Raw genomic sequence first — 6,009 nt, 5'->3', positions numbered from 1 at the left:
CAAGTTTGAAGGCAGTCATTCACCAATGAGGACAATGTAGCCCCAAAGAAAGCTCTCAAACTGAGTAAATTAATGAAGACTTTGGAATCATAGCTGCCTCAATTTATTTTGTATAAAAGTGCTCCTTAAAGAAAAAATTATCTAAATAGATTGAGAAATGATTAGGTCATGTCAATAAAAAATGACAAAAAATGACCAAAAAAAAGAAAATATGGAGAGCTATCAGGCCACTGGGCCTGCTGCTGCCTCTGAAGTTCTTGCCACCTCTAACCCCTTTCTCTGCCTCACTGAAATCCTGACCTACCTAAATGATCTCTGAGCCTTGTCATTTGTTTTGCACCCCTAGAACATCTGGGCCTTCCCATCTGATTTTGTGGTAGAGTGTGACCTCTCAGACTGTCTTCTCAGCTTTCTGATCTATAGCCAACCTCACTTTAACCTCTTTCTTGAGAGTCTTAATTTCTTATCAAATAAGTACTAGATCATTTTTTACTCTAAGCTCTCTGGACCTCCTAGTCCCCTGTGCCTCAGTTTCCCCATCATTAAAATAGAATGATCTTTGTTCTCTCTTCTCTAAGAGACAATTTTATGCAAATCCTTTTGTTAGACAAAAATATGAGCATGAGTAATTCCTATTTGGGTCTGGAAGGTAGAAACAGTAAGTAGGCTTTAAAGAGTGGTAGAGGAGAGTTAAGGGCAGGTAGATGGCACGGAGGGTAGAATGACAGATCTGAAATAATCAGAAAGACCTAAATTCATCCAGCCTCAGAACACTTACCAGTTGTGTGACTCGTCCAAGGCAAGTCACTTAACCCTGTTTGCCTCAATTTTCTTATTTATAAAATGAGGTGGAGAAAGACAGCAAACAACCCCCAGTATCTTTGCCAAGAAAACCCCAAATGGGGTCACAAAGAGTTGGATATGACTACTAACAATAATAAAACAACAAAAGTTTAGCAGGGTCCAACCCTTCTTTCTCCCAGACCCTCCCTCTACATCCCCCTCACTTTTCTCTCTACATTCTCTGACCACCAGGGCATACACCAGGAGCTTGCTTATAAAAAGGAGAATTAGTATTGTCAAAAACTCATTTCTATTCGATTCATTTTTAAAGCAAATTCTTACAACCAGAATAAAAGGGAGGAGACAGGAATCAGGGAAATCTGAGTCAGATAATATCTGAAAAGGAGAAGCATTAAATAATGAATAGATTGAGTTCTTCCTGTGGGGAAAAGGGGAATCTCCTTGAGCAGTTTTTAAAAAGTGGGAGTGATGGGGGTCCTAGTTCTCCATACACATACAATACTTATGTGTATTCTTTCTCTCTCTCTCTCTCTCTCTCTCTCTCTCTCTCTCTCTCTCTCTGGAAGGCCTGACCTCTGCGATCTCATCAGGTATGTCTTAATGTTCTTCTTGACCTGCTCATTTCTGATCCCCAAGTCCCTAAGGACCTCTCTCTAACCAGACCGAGAAGTAGGACCAGAGGGGTGAGAAATGAAATTCCTTGGAGAAGCCTTTTTATTGTTGTGTTTTTTTTTTTTCCAGAATGGGGTTCTTCTTGGTTCTTACATTACAAATCCATTCTTTCTTTCTCTTCAGTGGCTCTGGTGGTCAGTCAGATTATGGCTGAGAAAAATGGGCTGCTGTCTATACTTTTGGGCAGGTCTGTTCTTCCTTTTTGATAGGATAACATTCCTTTGGGGAGGACTCTTCCTCCATCAGAAGAAGCTTTCCTTGGAGTTTTGGAAGCTCTTCTTCCCTCTCTCCCTCTTCCGATGACAAAGAGAAGTTGTCCTCAGTGACACAGGCCAACCACCTTTTCAGGGACTCATATTTCTGGCCCTGCTCCCCTAGCTTGGTACAGCTGGAGCCCATCACTTCCAGCTAAGCCACTTCACTTCAACCTCTTCCAAGGATGACTCTTTCTTGATTTTTCCCTGATGGTGGAGCCAGGAATGGGGAGGTGGGGAGGGGAAGGGAAGCAAATAGGTGTTGAGGGAGGGGCATGAAAGGCCGCATCACAAAGCAAATTGGTCTGCTTGCCCTTTCTCACTAATCCCAGCCCCCTTTCACTTTTAAGGCCAGACTGTGGAATCAATCTGCCCTACTTTCTCATGTCTACCTAGACCAACCTCATCTTCTCAATCCAACAAAAGGAAAAACCCTAAAGGCATGTAACAATAGAAAGGAAATCAATCCATTCAGTCTCATTCTCAACAAACAAACCACCACAAATGATAAAGCCACCAATAAAATCTTACTCTGATGTCTCATCATGGTGTATGGTGCATGAACCCCTCCCTCTGTTTTTTGAAAGAGGATGATTCCAGTCTAAAATGAAAGAGATTGTTCAGGTCAGGAAGCTTTGGAGTTAGGTTTTTGATGTTTTCCATATGATGACTCAGAAGATGATGGCCCCATTAGGTTCAGGGAGCATCATCACCAAACTGGTACCCCTAATGATTACTAACCAAATTGGTACCTCTAATTATTGATCTGGAGCAATTCTGTAAGAGAAAATACACTGAAATAACCCTACATACTCGGGATGGGCTATTAGTGCAGAAGTGCCCACACATACCAAAGAAATGTGAATTCTTTTCAGGCTTGTATTAGGGGACCCACCTTACCTTGCTCTTAGCTAATAATCTTAAAGCTCGAAGGACTGAATTGAAGAATTGGAGGAGATACAAAAATAAAGCGCCATTCTCCACCTCCTTGGATGGAGAGCCCTGGATACAAATGTTTTTGCCGGTATTGTCTCCAACAACATGACTGTAGATTGTTTTCTTTTTCTGGTCCTTTTCTCCCACTTGCACAAGGGGAGGAGAAGGAGTATCTAGCCAAAGCAGAACAAGAAATGACATACCCAGGGAAGGTGGTTGTTGGAGAAAAGAAGGTATTGGCTGGTAAATCAATTACCAAACTCTCCAAACATAAAACAAAATTAAAACAACAAAACAAAAACAATCCCAATATACTTTGTACATTTAATCTGTGTTGTTTGCATTTATATTCTCCATCACTTTTCTTAAGTCTAAGATAATCAACTCTCTTTCCGGGAAAGCCTAGATTTTTAGCTATTTTCTGATTTCCAAGGTATAAAAAATGCTCAAACTGAAAATTTGTGAGAATTTGTCACAAAAAGATGTGATTTTTTTTTTTTATCTCTGACATTTCAAACCCAAATTCTACAATACATTTCAGCTTTTAAGGCTCAATGAAACATTTTGGAAAACTTTGAAACCTCAATATTAAAATATGAATCAATTGAATGCTCAATATTAAAATGTAAATTAATCATAATCATTGATAAGGGAGAGGAAAAACCCAGGAAAAACTTTCCAGTTCATTACACAACTCCCTCATTTTTACAAATAAGGAAATTCAAAAGCCCACCAAAGGTTGGTTGAGTCATATTGACAACTTCACTTCAACAATGGGTGGAACTTGAATCAGGAAAACCTGAATTTAATTAAATCTAGTCTAGATATTTATTGGCTAAATTGACCCTGAAACAAGTCTTAATCTCTGCCTTCCTCAGTTTCCTCATCTGCAAAATGGAGATAAATAGCACTTACCTCCTCCCAGAGTTAGTGTGAGGATCAAATGAAAATATAATTGCTAAGCACTTAAGCACAGTGCCAGACACATAGTGCTATATGAGTATGTTATTAAGTATCAGAGGCAATTTGAACCAAGGTCCTGTGATTCTAGAACCCATGGTACTTCACAGTGCTTTTCATTATATTAAGAACAAAAGGTATTTTTTGGTGTTCTCTTTCTACTATCCCAGGTGCATGATACATTCAGGGAAACAGGGTAGTGTTATGACCAGTTTGAAGACCCTGTTTGTAAAACAGTTTGGGACCCACAAACCTGGACCTGGACATAGAAAAAATAATGCTTTTTCTCTGAAATTCTTTGTGGGATATATGGGAAAGAGGAATCCTGGGAGTTAAAGATAATTGTCTTTAACATAAGATTTTGGAGGGTGAGGTGGGGGTGGGAGGGAGGTTGGTCTGTCTTTAACACACATTGATCCTTGGTTAATATGTTGTTGAAGATCAGAGGTAACTTTTTTTCAACTAAAAATGTCCATTGATTTTCCAGCTCTTCTTTTCAAAGAGACTTGAAAGCTGAACTCTAGAATCTTTAGGATTTGGTGTCATTTCCTTAGCTTGGAGCAGGATTCCAATTAAAATATAAGAAAAAATGTAAAGGCTATTTTTGTCCCTGCAACATCACACCAGATTACCCTTGAAGGGCTTCTAACTACTCTTTTTACCGCCCCCCCCCCCCTTTTAAACTCCTCTCTTCCTAGGAGAAATGTGACCCACCAACTGTCCATCCAAGGTGGCCGTGCACAAGCATGCAAGCTAGGTGACGAGCAAAGTCTTCTTAGGTGCAAGAAAGTGGATCTGACAACGAGTAATTTTCAGGATTTATTGACAGGTGGCAGGCATTTGACTATTTGGATCCATTAGTTTCTCTCAGACCTCAGACACTTGAGTGGGAATCTTGGTTTTTTCTTTTGGCATGTACCGGATCCATCAGCTTCTCTCAGACCTCAGACACTTGAGTGGGAATCTTGGTTTTTTCTTTTGGTGTGTACTGAACAACTTTGAAGGGGATTGAAGATTTTTTTTTTGCTTTTAAACTCCCAGGTAAGAACAGCTCTATTGACGTGGTGAGTTTTCTATCTTCTCCTCCTCCTTCTATTAGAGAGTCTTCTATATCCTCCTAAGCAAAACACACACAGTAGAGCTCAGTAAGGAACTTTGGGCACCCCAAGCCTGGCTTCTAAATTACTTAATTATCTGGGGATTGTATAGATTTTTTGACTGAGTATTGGAAATTAATGGACATACTACCTCTCCTCCCTCTCTTTCTCCCATAGTAATGGACCTTTCTCCCAAAGAAGTGGACCCTTTTCCTCCCAAATTGTTCCCTTCTCCTCCCATTGATCTGGGCCTTTCTCCTCCCATAGAATTGGGTCCTCGAAAGTTGTGGGCTCCCGCTTCTCCTCCAAGGACTGATGGAGTGGTTCTGGCTGGGACTCGGACTCCTGCTAAATCTTTGTCGTGCCATCTCTTGCTTTTTGAATTTCTCTTTTGCTGCTTGCTGTTGTTTTGGGGTTGAGTTGAAACTGCCCACCTGTTGTTCCTGGTGGTAATTTAGTTTTGTCCTAGGGGGATTTTCCCAAGCAGATATATAAAAGGGGTTTGTCCACTGTGACCCGTTAGGGTGGGCCATCTCTTCCTAGCACTGTGACTACACAGTCCTTTCCCAAATGATGAGCTCATATGCTTGCTCACTCAAGGTTTGGGGAGTAGGGTAAGAGAAGAGGTTCCTATAGGAACCTCCAATAGGAAAAAAATGAAATAATTTTAAGACTTCTTTGCCTTAGAATCATAGCATTAGAACACAAGGGGACCTCAGAAGACCATCTACAGCTCAACTTACCCTTTTAAAATATATTTTATTGATGTCTTGATATTTTAAATATCAACTTACATTTTTATATATACATCCATACATATATACACGTATATGTACATACCTACATATACGCATATAGATATATACTTATATATCTATATAGGTTTACCAGTTTGTACAGTGGATAGAGGAGCTGGGCCTGGAATCAGGAGACTTCAAATTTGACCACAGACAGTTTACTACCTGTGTGATCTTGGGGCAAGTTTCTTAACCCTGTTTGCCTCAATTTCCTCAAAGAAATGACAAACCACTCCAATATCTTTGTCAAAAAAATAAATAAATAAAAAACCTCACATGAAGTCACAAAGGAATCAGGACTGAAACTGAGCAACAAAATTAAATATATTATGTATAAATGTAATAAAATATGTTTGTAAGGGTATGTGAATAGCCTTCTTCCTTTTAGAGAGATGGATTCCCTTATAGCAACAAAAAAGATTTAAAAAAAAGAATTGAGCAAAATAAAATAACATCAACCAAGTTGAGATATATAGAGAAGTTCTTAGC

At 39.6% G+C, this 6,009-nt stretch overlaps 1 long non-coding RNA gene across 2 annotated transcripts; it reads right to left on the bottom strand.

The window, feature by feature from the left end:
• Nucleotides 1-1,909: 1,909 nt before the first annotated feature.
• Nucleotides 1,910-5,209, bottom strand: LOC100920185. 2 transcript variants are annotated; one of them, XR_004230535.1, is made up of 5 exons: nt 4,875-5,209; nt 4,341-4,743; nt 2,631-2,839; nt 2,262-2,331; nt 1,910-1,937 (listed from the first exon to the last, which is right to left on the bottom strand). It is a non-coding gene; the product is annotated as an uncharacterized LOC100920185 (long non-coding RNA). The 2 variants fall into 2 exon arrangements; XR_147590.3 differs by lacking the exon at nt 1,910-1,937 and having other exon boundaries at nt 2,261-2,331; nt 4,875-5,208.
• Between the last annotated feature and the right edge of the window lie 800 nt (nt 5,210-6,009).

Source organism: Sarcophilus harrisii, chromosome 1 (assembly GCF_902635505.1).
Source record: "Sarcophilus harrisii chromosome 1, mSarHar1.11, whole genome shotgun sequence".
Lineage (NCBI taxonomy): Eukaryota > Metazoa > Chordata > Mammalia > Dasyuromorphia > Dasyuridae > Sarcophilus > Sarcophilus harrisii.
The sequence above is the reverse complement of the archived record's forward strand: the minus strand, read 5'-3'. Positions and strand labels throughout refer to the sequence as shown.